The sequence below is a fragment of the Pararge aegeria genome, chromosome 3 (assembly GCF_905163445.1).
Source record: "Pararge aegeria chromosome 3, ilParAegt1.1, whole genome shotgun sequence".
Lineage (NCBI taxonomy): Eukaryota > Metazoa > Arthropoda > Insecta > Lepidoptera > Nymphalidae > Pararge > Pararge aegeria.
In genome coordinates, this window is record NC_053182.1 from 13,153,082 (window position 1) to 13,170,887 (window position 17,806).

Consider the following 17,806-nt stretch of genomic DNA (forward strand, 5'->3'; position numbering starts at 1 on the left):
GGGCACATTGTGATTGAATGGTCGAGAAAAATAGATAAAAACAATCCCTGATGCGTATTATATATCATATATATCATGCTAAAATTTCAGCTCGATCGGTGCAGAACTTTTTGAGTTTTAGAAGCGTACACAAACCAACATAACATTTTTATATATGTAGATTCATATAGAACATTCAAAGAGTTATATCATTCTACTAATAATTGCACATCATGGTGATAGGCTTCGCTCACCAAGTCGTCACTCGTTACCCAACATGAGTTGTATAGTTAAATATGACAATACATAGCTATATCGAATTTATATGAGGTACCGCATGATTTTCTCTTTTATCAAATCTTTCTCGTCATCTATCACACAAACGAAAATACACTTTAATATTCCTCTCCAACCCGAAACATTCTAATAAGCCTATTAGAATGTTACGTATTCGTACAAATAGTATCTCAACATATTTAAACAAACGACTGAGGTGTGGGCAAATAATATTATATCTGTTCTTGCTTGCAAATAATACGTGTGGCTTAAAAGACACATATTAGATAGATAGCATTGGGTAAGCAACGTTTTCACAAGTCAGTAAATGGATTTTGGAAATTTGAAAGAGAATTTAGTATCCATCTCATCACTAACAAATAATACAAAGAATAGTAATTCATTAAGAGAAGAATCGAAAATCGCATTGTTAGTTGATTAATACGAAATCAAGGAATTTTTTAAAACTTTATATTCAGTAGGTACTGGCATTGGAGTCCTCATAAATGTGGCAACACTTCATGTATTCAGTATTCTGACTGACTGACTGACTCGATCAATGACTGACTGAATGACAGACTGACTGACTGAATGACAGACTGACTGACTGACTGACTGACTGGCTCTTTGTCTGACTTACTCACTCACTCAATCACTCACTGCACTAACTATTTTAATTATTTACTAAATATAAAAAAAAAACTACTTTTAGTTACTTAAATATACTAATTATACATATGCTATAGCGGACTTTATTTAAGGCATTATCAAGCTCTACAACTTTTCAATAGAACTGAATCATATACCTTTCATCGGTAAGGCAGCGTTCGTAAGAAAGGATTTCGATCTACCGTTTTTTCTCCGACTTGTAAATCCCGCAAAAAGTTTTGTTCAGTTTTCAGGTTAATATATATAATAATTTTGTAAAACGGTTCAGTAGATCCAGAAATTACCCCTTACAACGACTCAAACCAATAAACATTACCTCTTTATAATATGTATTAGTGTAGATAAAAACTAAGTAGTAAAATAACACTATTTTAGGTTTGTATTCTATCTATGTATGACTTAAAAGATATGTGCAATAATTGTGTTGCATTTGTTGGCGGAAGAAGTAATTAAAATGGCTTTCAATGCTGCCTTTGTCACTTCCGTAATTTATTAGGCAGAAGCAATTATAGATTTAATAGTTTCTTAATTTTCTCTGGTCTGCTCAAGTGGAAGGCGTGGCTACTCGTCGTTGTTTCCGCCGTACTGATGAAAGACGTTCCGCCATGAGTGTCACGGACGATGTCGCGTAGAAAATTAGGGTTACGCGTTCATATATCTCTAAAAGGTTAGCTCGCATCATCTTTGACAATCAACCTGTTATTAGTTTTAAGTCAATCAATCTGTTAACTAGTTAGTATCTACAACTGTTGGTTTTCCAATTAAAGAAAAAATAAAATAAATAAAATAAATAAAATAATATTTAACACTAGGTAAGATTGCAGTCAAGCGCTAATTTGTAAATTATATATAAAAAATATCATCTGGTCTGCTTGAGAAAGCAGGATGTTTTCTTCTTGCTGCTGAGGCAAACTTAAAGCGGGACGTATCTTCACGTAGCTATAACTTACAACACAATGACAATATAATAAAATACTTTCGCGTCTCTCCCAGGCGTTTCTTAGCTCGATGTTTTCTACACACGTCATCGTGAATGGAGAGACGTGCGTTGGTCCCACGGCTGATTATCAACAAACGCAATCAGCACCCCACCGGCTCGGTTCTCCGTCGCAAGGTGGGTTGAAGGAACACTAAGTTCGTAGCACGCGTCGCCGTCGGCAGTGCACACTCATACATTGTTGATAAGTTGCCGTTGACATCCGCGTAATCGGAATCGCAAAATTTAATCGGTGTCGATAAAATTATAATATCAGTAACAAAATTGAATAGACTATTTAAATAATTATTTTTGGTATGAATAAGTTATAACATAACGGACAGCTAATTTTTGGTAAGTTTGCTTTAAATTTTTAGTTGAGGTATAACAATTTCAGATAATTATAGACTTTGTGGTGTAGATCTATCACTTATTTGGAAACTAAATTTCTTACGTTTCACTTGGCGATTAGCGATTACAGAGTCTCATTTTTATTTACCTAATTATGCCGATACACTACCAGCTCCTTTCTCCTCTCCTCCTAGGATCCTCTCAGGAGAAAAGCATTGCCCATATACTTATACCATATTATGTACCGAAAAATGACATACCTACGTAAAAGTGCTCATAGTGGGAACGGACCGATTAATGCTATATTTTTTGTCATTAAATAAGTAAATAGGTATAAGAGCAAACGAATTTATATGAACTTTATTCTCTTGAGTTCCAACACATTAAATTATACGCCAGTGCTGACTTCAATTATAAAATATACATACATATAATTGAAATATGTAAAACACTAAACTGACCCTTAACACCAGGCTTTTTAAGGTGGAATGAAAAATATTATCGCGTCGTCTTCTCAGGCAAACTGTGTGGTAATAATTTTATTGCAAAATCTGTCGTACGCTTCACGCGTGAATCAAAAACTATATACCTACCTAGGTAACATAGGCAAGTATATTATTATGTTGTAAGAAATATATATGACCAATCAACGTTAGTAAAGTCCCTAGAGAAAGGTACATTTTGTAGTGAAAGATGATAAGTTAAGTTGTAAAAGCACAAAATAACACCTACTAGCGTATCGGAATAGAAAGTTTTGAAAGTTAGTCAAATTTTGGAGTACCTACCTACCTTAATATTTTGTTGCTAATATTTTTCCTATTATAACTTATAAAATTAGTATTTTTCTTATTACAACTTAACTAAGTCTTCTTTAAAATGAAAATTTAATTTATACCCAAAAATAAAAATAAGTTTTAAACCATGTTGTCTACAGATACCTCATTTCGATTCTTGGATCAACATTTCCGTTTATCTCCGATTGCTTAAAAGTGTCACAAGCGAAAGCGAATAATAGAAGAAAAACAAATATATTGAGAAAAAAAAAGTAATAAAATAATAAGAGATATTCTTTATAAATGTACGCTATTATTGTTTTTCTGTATTTTCTTAGTGATCTTTTCATTAAAAAGTAATTGAAAGATTGTTTACACAACAAAATATGTATCTAAGAAAAATTCGAGTGTAAGTATATTCATTAGATATATTACACCTTTTATTATTAGAATTAGAAATACTTAAGGGTAGGCTTTTATAACTCTTACAATGCCTATCCTTAGGTTTTTCATAACTCGTACTGGAGGACTCGTACAAGGATCATCCACGCTGCTGGAAGCACGCAATGCGCAAATGCGAAAGGTTGTATACTAAACTGTTACGGAGACTTTAAATTTTCTTTGACAAATTGAAAACATTTGTAGGTACCCCTAATATAACACAGCTCAGAAAAATATACCCGTAGGTCCCTTTTTCCTCAACCGAGATACCCTTTAGCTTTTAGGTTTTATTTTAATTGTTATGTTATAAATATATAGCAGGTTTTTTATTAGTAACAATGTTATGGTTTGTCGTTTACCACCAACATTTTACCGGCCTTTCACTATGAGCCGCTCAATGTACAGCGCGTTACGTAACGTGAAGTAGGTAATAAACAATTATTTATTCTGTGGCAACCAACCTTGTTATTTAAGTAAATAACACCAAAAATCGAAACAGTCATAAATTTATAAAGTTAACAATATATCTACTGATAGGTAGGATGGTACCTAGGTAGGATGATAGGTAGGTTTCTACTAATTTATAAATATTTAAAACGTATAGTTACATAGTATATTTATACAAAATAGTACCATCCTACATAATCTTTGAGATTTAATAGGTGCTATTTATTGCAGTTCGCTGGTACCTAAATAATTACAAAACTAAAATACGCATTAGGTAATAAAAACAACAATGTAAACAATGTTAGAAAATAATGTTGGAGGGTTGGCAATGAAACTAGCAATTGACAAGTCCTGTGTACAAATAAATTACCCAGGTTCGGATTTGGTTCTGACTTTTCATCATTCATCATCTTATAATGATTAGATATTCCTCTCGAATAGACTATACCGTCTGAAACAACAACGAGAGCTAAGATTCAATTTCTTTCTCCTAGCAAATAAAAATAGGATAAAGCAAGTGAGATTTTTTACGTCAGATCGTCCGTGGCAGTTTTGTTTTTTTTTTTCATAGGGCTCTCTTTAATTGATAATGAAGCCAAACCTGTATTTTTTTTTTCATTTTTGTCAGTCTGTCTGTCTGTCCTGAAAAAAATCTGAACCTTTTTAAGACACCCCACAAAACCCGCCCTGAACAATAAATCTGGGCTGAGTTTTTATGCGGTGCTAGGTACGCTTAGTGAAGTAGGTTCCAATGTACGCGAACTAAAATCAATATCTAATTAGATGAAAAACTTAATGATTTTGTACTCAAATTACAATTTATTTATCTGCTATTATTATCACACAAACATCGCACTAAGCATCGCCTTGCATAATCTGTTAAATAACAATCGTTATCTGCGAAAACGCGAATACGTTCCAGCGGTGCCGTCACAGGTGATTGATGAGATAGATTACGAAAATATTCATTAAATGTATCTCGAATTAGCTAAATTGCGATATAGTTGTCGATAACATCGTTAATATACCTATAGGCACAACTTACTATATTCCGGATATAAAATCGTGAGCGTAGGCTTCCTAGTTACCTACTTATCGTAATTAGTTTTCCGTACTCAAATTCTAATAAAACATCTAAATGTTAATTTACCCTATGCAATCAATTTAATTTAGTAATAAATCTGGTGGTAAATATATATTAACATAAACTTAAACGTATAAAAAAACCGACATCCGTAAAAAAAAAGAAGCAGCGCTACGGAGACTTATATTCTCATCTCTGAATTATTATCTCTAAGATACGTTTTAGGTGCTTTAAGGTGATAATATTAAAAATCGCATCAAAAAAAAAAAGGAATATCCTATCCTACTAATATTATAAATGTGAAAGTGTGGATGTTTGTTACTCAATCACGCTAAAACGGCTGAACGGATTTGGATGAAATTTGGCATGCATCTAGAGTTTTACATGGAAAAGAACATAGGCTACCTTTTATCCTGATTCCTTAAGTAGTTCCCTAAGCCGCGGGCAGACAGCTTTGAAATTTGGTAAGCATGTCACCTATGCTATGAAAAAGGACATGCAGGTTCTATAACGATCTCTCAAATAGTTCCCGTGGTAAGATTAAAAATTGATGACGAGCGAAGCTTTAAACCCAGTTTCTGAAGTCTGAAGGGCAGGAGCTAGTATTAAATAAAGTTAAACACTATTGTTGTGCCTGCTTGTGACCTACACAACACATTTTTTTTACTGTAATAATTGATCAAGCAGATGGTTTAGTAAGCTAAGAAATCCATCGATTATAAACAGAGCAACACTACAGTAAGTCTTTAGCTTATATTTACTTTGGCAACACTTCGCAGGTCATGTAGGGAACACATCGTGCAACGTGCAGCCCTGTGCCCATCAACCAAAGGCGTTGATCTTTAGCATTTTTTATATGCCTGTACACCGGCATGCATCAACCACGCCCTACAGACTGAAACACAGCATTGTAACAGCGGTGCTTAGCGGCTAACTTGTTAAGAGGTAAAACCCATACCGTAGTTGGTAAGTGCCGCCCGGCCGAAGCCACAAGACCATCACAATTCACATTGCCCCCGCCTCCACACAACCACTTCTACGCCAGGGGGGTTGACTCGAGCGTCATGGAAGCTTTCATGGCTGATTTTGAGAAGTGTTGGTTAACCGTTAATGCATAAAACCGGTTTTGAAAAGGACGCCAGACGCATCGTGTAAGAACTTGTAGCTTGTCGAATGTTTAATGAGAGCTTCGCCACGAATTAAGTCTTCGCTTGGGAGATTTTTTGACGGCCTCCCTGACGATGCGCACGTTTAGAGTTGTAGGCCCCGGGTTCGATTCAGGGCAGGGTCAATTTGGGAATTTATAATTTCTGAATTGAAATCTTAGATTGCATCATCACACCACCAGGTGAGATAGCAGTCAAGGAAAAACTTGTAGCGGAATAAAAAAAAATTATATTTCATATTGTACCTTAGTACCTACGGAACTCTTTGTATACAAGTCCAACTCGCACTTAGCCGTATTTATATATTTTTTTTTGTATTTTGTTCCGTTAATACTTATTAGTTGCATATTACATCGATAGTTTTAAATTATGAAACTTAATTTTAGTGAGAAAGTATTAAACTAAGTAGCTTCAATTTTTATTGCTTTTGCTAAATTTTCGTTCAACAATAAATCGACTTTCAAAATGTGGACGTAATACTGAAGCTTAAAGTTATAGTAGAGCTTCCTGTGATAGATCCTTTCCTAGAAAGTACCAGCGGCATGTTTATGTCAGTATTGCTTTGCTTCGGTTGACGGGCGGAGTTGCCGCTGTAATAACAGGAACATGAGGCACCACTCACGCCTCAGGTTGATCGGCACAGAGCGACACTTTTTAGGACGAGTTCCTTGCATGCCCTGCTTACCATCCGGTTGGCCGTCTGCTTAGACCATTATTCAAAAACAAATTCAAATTCAAATTCAAAATATCTTTATTCATGCCTATCACAGGCACTTATGAAGCGTTCATACATATATGTTTACATAACTGTAAGGGGATGGTGATAACTTCGTTCGCCAACTTAAACCTAAAGCTACGAGGGTTCCAAACGCGCACTGGTCTAAGAAGAGCCCACAACAAACTTAGCCGGGTAATTTTTTTTTTTTGTTATGGAGATAACAGTAAATTTATATTAAGCTATGAAGCTAGAGCAATTCACACCCAAGCTTTTTTATTGTTTAAATAATCCTTAATATTTTAAAAGGATTTTTCTGTAAATATACGTTTTATATAAACTTTGACCTTATTGAGAGACATCTCAAAGATTTCATCTGGTAATTTGTTATAAAATATATATTTCTTGTGTGCGTGTGTATGTCACTGAACTCCTCCTAAACGGCTGGGCCGATTTTAATGAATTTTTGGGTATGCGTTCGGGTGGCGCCCTGGATGGTTTAGATTCACAAATCAGCCCGACAGATGGCGCTGGGGTCCGCTAGTTTGTTATAAAATAATATACAATTGCCCTTGAATGAATTTGCAATTTTGTATAGCCTAGTAAACTGCACAACAAGTTTATTTTTGCTTCTTATATTAATATTGTTACAGTCCATTCCTTTAAACCAAACCAAATATATATTTTTTTAAACCGCTGCACCGTTGTAGGTCTTTATTTAATAGACGCAATACAAATTTGCCTATAACGATCCATGACTAATTGTATAGTTGATATCAACTATCAACCAACCATGACCGAACTTACACAATACCACTCAGACATTATATGTAGGTATTCTTTTTTTATTTTTATTTAACACACAAAACACATCATGACATAACGTAAACATAAGAACAACAACCAATAAAAATAAAACTAGCCACTCTCCACCACATGCATACACAGTATATGTAGCCAATAGATGTGACGGACTTACGTTCTGGGATACTTTCCCAAAAAAAAACAATTTACATATCATATAAAAGAATATAACGTAAGAGAATACAGTGTACAAGTACATGTGTACCTATATGATCTAAAGGGGGAAAAATCCTAATTAAACCTAATGAAGTTCCTAATAAAACAAGAAAAACCTCATACATATTAGTCCTTGACTGCAATCCGACCGGATGGCAACTGCGGACAGTGCAGTTTACGATGGTAACGGACTAACCTTTTTAAAGTATTAAAAACAAACCGACACTTTAAATCGTACAGGAACGCTTAATCGCTTGGTAGTTGGTGGCTCGTCATTGTCAGTAGGAATGAAGAAAACTTCCAGCAATTAGAAGTTGAAAATCCCTAAATTACCTCTGTTGGGGATCGAACCCGTGACCTGTTTTTTATAAGACCACAGAGCACATCACTGCGCCAAGGAGGTAGACCGTAGAACATCTAATAATAACAAGGTCAAGAACTTTCACCTATGATTATAGATATTGTGTAATGCGTCTTAGGCGCCTTAATCAGATTTACCGAGGTACTTGCTGGCGATAATTCGAATTAAGATAACAGGTACTTGTATCTACCTAGATATAACTTAATTAATTACTAAAATTTTTAGTCAAAGTCCGATATAGATAGATATTATTACAGTTCTAATTACATTGATATAGCTAAGAAATAGCTATCAGCTATCGCTATATCTTATTCGGAGCACATAGTTAGGAGAACCGATGGACGTTGGGGTTCCGTTCCGAGGTGTTGGAATTGCGACCCCGCACAGGTAAACGCCGCGATAGTCGGCCCCCAACGAGGTGGACAGACGACATCAAACGAGTCGCTGGGAGCCGCTGGAAACAAGCGGCCCAGGACCGTGTATTGTGGAACTCCCTACAAAAGACCTATGTCCAGCAGTGGACTTCAATCGGTTGAAGTGATGATGATGATTATGATATATTAGTTATAAGTTTTAAGACATCAACTTGGCGGGCCTAAGTTATTAAGAAGCAAAGATTCATCTATCAATACTTTGGTTTGTCATTTTTTTGTTTGAGTACAATAATCTCTGGAACTACATGTCTGATTTGAAAAATCTTATTTAATTTCATCAGCCGTATTATCGGAAAAGACCTTAAATTACATCACGCTATTCACGTGCTGGCCAGATCAGAAATTGCGTCCCGTGGCCAGCGAGTTCTTTAGAAGAAAATTGGTGCTTTTAACGGGATTACGAGACATAATTTTCATACTAAACTGCCATCGTCATCATATCAACCCATTACCTACCGGCCCACTACAGAGCACGGGTCTCCTCCCAAAATGAGAAGGGGTTAATGCCATATGCCACCACACTGGCCCAGTTCGGATCAGTGGACTCCACACACCTTTGAGATCATAATTGGTGAAGCAAGTGATATTTTAAATGCACAAAACGCACATAGCTTAGAAAAGTATGACGTGCGTGCTGGGATTCGAACTTGGCCCACTAAAGCGACGACGAAGTACTACCCACTGGGCTATCACGGATTATATATCTTAAGTATATTATGCTTTAGGAAATATTCATTTGATTGGATTCGATTGATAGATACCGTTGACGGTTGACCCTCACAAAATCACATCCTATATAGACAGTGATATCTATATACTTTTGATATATATATATATATATATATATATTTTATATTTTATTTACCGGGAGATGCTTTATCTTATAATCGATACTCAAATTCAAATTCAAAATTTCTTTATTCATGTAGGCCTATCACAGGCACTTATGAAGCGTTCATACATATCATTTGTTTACATAACTGTAACGGGATGGTGATAACTTCGTTCGCCAACTTAAATCTAAAGCTACGAGGGTTCCAAACGCGCCCTGGTCTAAGAAGAGCCCACAACAAACTTAGCCGGGGAAATTTATTTTTTTGTTATCACCATCTTCCTGTAAATTTAAATTAAGCTATGAAGCTAAGCTTTTTTATCGCTTAAATAATCCTTAATATTATAATAGGATTTTTCTGTAAGCTTACGTTTTATATAAACTTTGAACTTATTGAGAGACATCTCAAAGTACTGAGTACTGAGTCCAAAACAGATTTTTGTTTCCCTGTCTGTCTGTCTGTCTGTCCGGCATCACGTGAAAACTACTCAACGAATTTAAATAAAATCTGGTATAGTGGTAGCTGATATTCCGTTTCAACATATAGGATACTTTTTATGCCGATAAACAATAAGTTTCTTCCGGGAAATGGGTTGAAAATTTTTATCAATTTTACTTCATCGGTCCGTAAAATTTTAACCGAATTTAATAATTTTTTTGGCTCATACGCGGACGAAGTCGCGAGGGTCCGCTAGTACATTGATATATAAGATTGATCACTGGAGTATTTTCATGAAGTTCAGATTCAGATTGAACTACTTATTTTGCGACTTCTAAAAGCATAATAAAGCACTCGTATACAAATCACAGATACATACTCTATATATAAGGTATATAATAAAATATTCCTATCTACTCAGCAAAGGTGTATTGTAATAAACATTAGGTCTTTTTGTGTGCGTTTTTCTATTTCGCAGCCACGTAGTGCTCGTATACTCACCAAGGCCACAACACGCCTGTCACAATGACAAATTCAATGGTACGATGGGACACTCATTATGTTCTCCATAAAGGTAAGCAATGCCAGCGTTTACGATTACTGATTGTAAGGCACTGGTTAAGACTTAATTATATAGCGGTACTATGTGCTTCCTTTAAGAGTTTAATAAATAACAATAAGGTTAATTAACCTCGAATTATATTCACCTCGATGTGTGCTCGTTATTTATTATAGCCGTTTTTCTCATAAGTGTTAATGCTGACCAATAGCAAATTAAAAAAAAATGATATTTCCACCAAGAGTAGTGATAAAGGACTAAGACACCGGGAGGTATATTTGCATCGTTCGAGTCCATGTAGGACTGAGGTGCATCGACAATACAGTCGTATTTATATCAAAATACCCACCAACTCAATGTCATGGACATTGATTGTTAACCAAATATAATTTTAATTGTTTCTTGAAAACTATTTATTAACTATTCAATTAAATATCTGCCAAATATGAATTTATAGTTATAAAAAGTTTAATTATTTACCCACTTTATAAATTTACTGCAACTGTAGGTAAAACCATATAATAAATATTATAAACAAATTGCATTTAGCAATTATTATTTAACTTTGGTAACAAGCCATGGTAGATCAGTGGCGAGACTTCGGCTTCCCTATCGACTTCGTTGCTCGGCACGCACCTTGCTACTTTTAGGAGTTATGTGCGTTTTAAGCAATTAAGTTTCGCTTGCTTTAATTGTGAAGAAAAACAAAGTGAGGAAACGTGCATGCCTGAGAGTACTCCATGATTCAAAAGTTCTCACAGGGGACTACCATCCGGACAAGCGTGGTCTTCCTTTTACAGAGGAGAACCGTGCCCTGTAGTGTGCCGGTGATAACAGAATTAAAAACATACAGAAACCGTGTACACGACTATTATTGAAGCATCAAAAAAGCACTCCATTGTAGTAGTGTTTCTCGAACAGGCTAGGCGGCTATACACTTCATTCTATTTATATTATTTATATTTGTGATACCTAATTCATATTATGTGAGAGAGTTGATAGTAATTATTTTACCTCATTCTAAGCGTTTACCATAAAATGGGGAAAATGGGTAGAGTTTGTGAGATGAGATGTGCGCGGGCATTTTCACTGGTTTTGGAAATATTTCTGCTGCACTTTGGAAACGTTTGATATACAGAACAGCACTGTATGCAATAGTAGCTGAATGAGAGTTCTGTATTTTCTTAATTCTATGGGCTTGATCATGATGATGATAAATGTAACTTTGTGACCGCAATACAACGAAAAAATATTCCAAGTTAATTGCCGTTTTGAAAGCGTGTAGGCCCTAATCAAAATAAATATTATTTTTTTCGTATGTATCTACGTTTGATGAGACCTTGCTAAAGAGCTACAATATTAAAATCGTTATCAGGTTGCTTTTTTAACGAGTGGGTAATGATATTATTAAGTAGGTACTTATATATAACCAACACCAAACTTCATGCGGTGTATAAATATCAAATCATGATCAAAGATAATTTCCTGTTGCATACGATTTTTATTTTTCTCAGAACGCCTCAGACGTAATTCAACCACAGAAGCCATTTATTATTTTATAAGAATAACGAATACCGCATAGTTATTTATTTCGAGAAAAAGAAGCTATAATATAAAGATTGACGATAATTGGTCAGTGATGAGTTACGATGATGACATAGGAGTCGGTCGCTTAAGTTGAACGTATAACTTTTCTTTGAAGCAAAGTATGATAAGAACAGCTCGTATAGGTAGATACATGCAGGTACGTAATCTACGCATACTTTCCGATACAAGAGATGTCAAACTCTATAGTCCTGATGCTGTTATAGGATACTTATGATATATAAATCTCCTTAATCAATTTAAGCAGATCAGTCGTTTTTCGAGTGTTACAAACATAGTGCAGGGTCTAATGGTGAAGCAGGAGAGTGTATTTACTAAGAAACCTAAAATTGACAGCCGACTGGCGCAGTGGGCAGCGACACTACATTCTGAGGGAACCCACGGCCATGTTCGATTCCCACAACTGGAACATGTTTGCGTGATGAACATGAATGTTTTTCAGTGTCTGGGTGTTTATCTGTAAATTAAAAGATTGTTACAGTAAATTTATAAAATGGGTAAATAATTAAACTTTTGGTAACTATAAATTCATATTGGCAGATATTTCATTGAATAGTTAATAAATAGTTTTCAAGAAACAATTAAAATTATATTTGTTTAACAATCAATGTCCATGACATTGAGTTGGTGGGAAAGTATTTTGCTATAAATACGTCTGCATTATCAATGCACCTCAGTCCATGTTTCGAACGATGCAAATATACCTCCCTGTGTCTTAGTCGTTTATGAAGATGAATACTTTTAATTCATGTCATCAGTCATCTTAGTACACAAGCTACGCTTACTTTGGAGCTAGATGGCGATGTGTGTATTGTTGTAGTATATTTATTTATTTAACTATAAATTACAAACCTGACTAATTGTAATGACTTAAACGCATTAACAGATATTTGCGTGTGCGATTGTGTTTATTATTGTTTGATATTATCAAGTACCATTCAAAAATTTTTTGCCAAAACGTTCCGTGACAAATTTCACCTACAATGTAAACACATCCGATATTTTAACTGAGACGTATTTTAACTGAGGCGTATTTTTTATGAAAACTGTGTACCTACAGTTATTTCTGTAAATTTACTGATGTCAGGAGAAAGTTGTGAAACAAAAGGTTTTTCATTATTACCCCATCGTGTTAGCAGTTAGTAGATTATTTTGGTATTACTAAAAATCGATATTTTCTTTTGAAAACACTTAATGCGCTAAGTATGTAGGTAGAAGTTTAATTTTCAGGCTAACAGCTAAGGTATAATAAAATGTCTGAATACAATGTTTCCTCTCATAAAACAAGATAGTTGCAATCTTGCTCCTAATCACTCAGTGAGGAATTATCTCATACTATACCTGCTGTAATTATATCAAGGTAAGTATAAATCTGTTGCAACCTGCAGCGAGTGTGCCAGTCGTTGCCCGTAACAGTGTTACAACACCTTGTTGTAATACAGATTAACATAATCTTCGACTATGAAATATATTGAAACTGCATTAAATAAATAATCTTTCACAATCTTCGTGCTTGTACCGATAAATAATTTAATAACTCTAAACGGATTTCTTTGCAGATAGATTCCGATTAAAAATCGGAACATATAATCCGTTCCAAAAATATTGCCCTGTGCACTTAATAAAATATTGCTCGTATTAGTTACCGTTTATCTCCCGATAAGCGGTCAGTAATAAATAAATTTGGCATTTTAATAGTTTTTATGTTAGAAATCTTTGAAGATGATCCATTAGTTATGGTCCCCGACATCATCATCATCATATCAACCCATTACCGGCCTGCGCCGGGTCTCCTCCCACAATGAGGAGGGTTAAGGCCGTAGTCCACCACGGTCGTAGTCCAGTGCGGATTGGTAGACTCCACACGTTTTTTTTTTATGGAGAACTCCCAGGCATACAGGTTTCCTCACAATGTTTTTGTCACCGTTGAAGTAAGTAATATTTTAATTGGTTAAAACGCACAAAACGTTAAAGCCCCATACACAGGTAATCCGTCCTAGCGATAGGTTGCACGCAGATCGCAGCGATTCATCGCTTCAAAGCTGCCATTCATACACGCAATCGGTTGCTGCAATTAATCTCTATGGTTCGTTTGCATTTTGCATAAGCACGTGGTATCATAAAAAGTTCATTTAAGAAGATCACCCCAGTCAATAACTTGCGCAAATGGTTGGTATGTTCATGACGCTTGCATCAGTTATAAGTGCAATATGTCAACGGATGATATATACCTACCCTTATAGAAGGAAATTCGTGTGACACTTACGCGAGTGCAGTTGCATGTGGAAACTCGCCCAAGTGCCATCTGATTGAAACCAAAAAAAATATACTATTTTGGTCCATTTAATCCAGATTGTACATGCTTTAGATTTAATCTTAAGCGTAATCGTAATACGAATAAGATCAAACACTAATTCGTTCGAAAGAAAAAAAACATTCACACTTCGACGTTATACATCTACTGACTGTCAAACCACCATATTTGTTTTATATCAAATAGCGCAATTTTGAAACCCACATTTTGAAAGATCACACGTGAGATTGGTGGTTGTATCAAATTAAAAAAAAACACCTCACGTAATTTATGGACGCCCCCTAATGTAAATGGCGCTCCTTCGATACTTAATAAATTGTAGTTAACTTTCACGCGATCGAATAAGTAAGTCGCGTAGGTGGAAATTCTCACACATGTCACTCTGATTGCATGCGATTGCCGAAATCGTCTGCGATGTAGTGGCATGCAATCCGTGGGATTGCCCCGTGTATGGACCCCTTTAAAGTTTACAGGGTGGTTTATTGACCTCTGAAAATAAGACTACCAACACATTTTGTCACGATCTTTATAAAAATTGAGAACAATTAATTATGCATGTTATACGAAAGAGGGTAGGTAGTGTATCTGTATGTTAAATCGTTACAGATAGACAAGTACATTCCTACTGATTAAGTATTATGTATCCACAAGGGAATTAACGATAAAACAATAGAGACAATAGACCGGTAATAAGACTAATAGGTAGGTAGGTATAATCTATCTAACCGATGTTTTTTTGTAATTTTATGAAACTAGTCCGGTTTTCCGTCATTTAATTAATACCTATAAACATAGGTAAAGAGTATGTAAGGATGCTTATTTTGGTTTCTTAATAGAGCGATTCTTTTTAATTACGTTTTCGCCGGTCTTGAACTTTGTTTTGCCTTGTACCTTAAATTAAAGAATCAAAATATGGAGGGCATTATAAACCGGTCTAATGAGCTGATGTACTCGTAGCATGCTGTAGAGTTAATATTTAACACGAAGTAATTCAGAAACTCGGCTAGTAAGTACCAATGAATGGTTCAGGGGCAGCAGCCTTTCCCGAAAAAAAGTATACTATATGTTGACCCGGAATATCAGCTACCACTATACCAAACATTATTTCAATCCGTTCAGTAGTTTTCTCGTGATGCCCAGACAGACAGATAGACAGAAAGACAGAAAAAAATTGAATAAAAATCTGTTTTGGACTCAGCATCGATTGTAAAGCATCCCCCTGTCAAAATTTTCTAAATATATTAAATGTACAGCAGTGGCGTGCACTGGGTTTCTTACCAGGGTATGCATAGAGCAGGAAAATTGCATAAAACTGCAAAATATCTCCACCTATACGAGTTGTAATATAAATTTTAGGGTAAGCACTGCTTGTGTGCATGTATGAAGTGCACGCCACTGATGTACAGAAATCTACCTTCCCGTTTCCTCCGGGAAATGGGATGAAATTTTTTAATCAATTTTACTTCATAGCTCCGTTTATTTGAACCGATTTTAATAATTCTTTTTTTATTTGAAAGTGTATACTATCATGTATTGTCTTAGTTTAATAAGGATCTGATAAATATTGTTGGAGGAAGGACATAACTTCTTCACAAATAACAGCAAGTCGCAAGTCATATGGGACAATGATCGAATGCATGCGTGTCATGCGCATTAGTAGGGTACTAATACTTTAAATGCAAAAGTTTGTGAGGATGGATGTATGGATGGATGCAGTGGCGTGCATAGAGGGTATGCACAGGGTATGCAGATGATATAAAATGAAGAAAATCTCCGATAAGAGTTATAAAGTACTTAAGGATAGGCATTGTAAGAGTTATAAAAACCCTACCCTTAAGTATTTATCGCTACTACTGGGGATTTTCTTCATTTTATATCATCTGCATACCCTGTGCATACCCTCTATGCACGCCACTGGATGGATGTATGGATAGATGTATGGATGGATGGATGTATTGATGGATGTATGGATGGATGTATGTATCAACTTAAATAATGACAAATTACTTATTCGGTGTACCACGTAAAATAATTGTAGGCACATAAATATAAATATAATATAAATATTATACTTTGTATGCATCATTTCTTCAGCTCATAATACCTTAACTTAATTAATTGTGCGAACTACGAGTATTTTGGTTGATTTAGGAACTCCTTACAAAAGATCTACGTAGAGATGTCGAGTGGGCGTCCATCGTTTAAAGTGATTATGATGATGAATTAATTATGTTATATTCGTCAACTACTAGCATACCTTTCACACACAGCGGTGTGAGATCAAACCAACTTAGCTTAGACATTGGTACATATTTAAATGAAAGTGAAAGTTATGGGACATGTTAAGTGTAGTGTACCAGCTAGGTTAGGACCTGTCCAATTTGTTAATGATTTCTCCACCGATTTAATAAATGATTTTGAATATCTTCCTTATAAAATTGATTCATGACGATTGGTCATCGGAAGAGTTATTTGCTTGATGTTTTAAGTCAAGATTTAACACAAGATATCTTTGAACCCGCATCTGGAACCACCAATATCCAAATGAAGATTTTAACCGTGTGGTTTTGTCTGCTTTGTGTAAGAAAACCATATTAGTACCTACGTACATAACTTGGTCATCATCATTATTACAATGTTATGTGGAACAAAAAAGGATTAATAGTGTACATTTTCCGGTGAATCAATAAAAAAAACCGGTAAGAAACATCAGGTTCGTACTTAATGCGTTTAGCTTGGCGAAACGGGAATCCATATTTATGGCTTCGTAAATTATTTTTGTTGTTTTTTTTTTAATTATTTTGGTGAGCACAATGCAAACGTTAATAACGTCTAATATCTTATCTTTAACTTATAAAAGGCAAATCAACTGCTTAATAAAAACCAATTCATCCGGTAATATCTTGGTATAATACATTTTTTTGAGGAGTTTTTAATAGCTAAGAAACGCTTAAGATACTTATCTATTTTGATTTAACAGATACCTATCAGAAACTAAACTCGTGGATCTATAATAAAATTCGCTACACCTTATATTAATTACAATAGAAATAAAAACCTGGCAAAGTACGAATCAGATTCGCATTCGAGGATTCTTTTACCAGGAAAATGTTGAATTGTACATAAAAAATGATTCGGTCGCCTCGAAACGAATGAACCCCCTCAAAAAGTTTATATACTAATGCTGATTTCTATAAGAATAATCTAATATGAGCATTGAAATGAAATACACAGGGATTTCATATTTTTTACCTTGTGAACACTGTGTTATAAATTATTTTGTAATGATAAAACAAAGCTATGTCTAAAAAAGTATTAAATCATATTTCATTTACTAATTACGTGCAAAAGAAGCCCTTTCACAC

At 35.0% G+C, this 17,806-nt stretch overlaps 1 protein-coding gene across 2 annotated transcripts in view; it reads left to right on the forward strand.

The window, feature by feature from the left end:
• Nucleotides 1–2,072: 2,072 nt before the first annotated feature.
• Nucleotides 2,073–17,806, forward strand: part of LOC120637290 (long-chain fatty acid transport protein 4-like) — a 36,058-nt gene continuing 20,324 nt past the window's right edge. The window contains exon 1 of one of the 2 annotated variants that reach the window (XM_039909060.1): nt 2,073–2,254. The gene's annotated coding sequence lies outside the window, so the exon portion shown is untranslated. Of the gene's footprint in view, nt 2,255–10,496; nt 10,538–17,806 lie in introns of those variants that run through there. The other variant, XM_039909061.1, reaches the window with a different exon arrangement.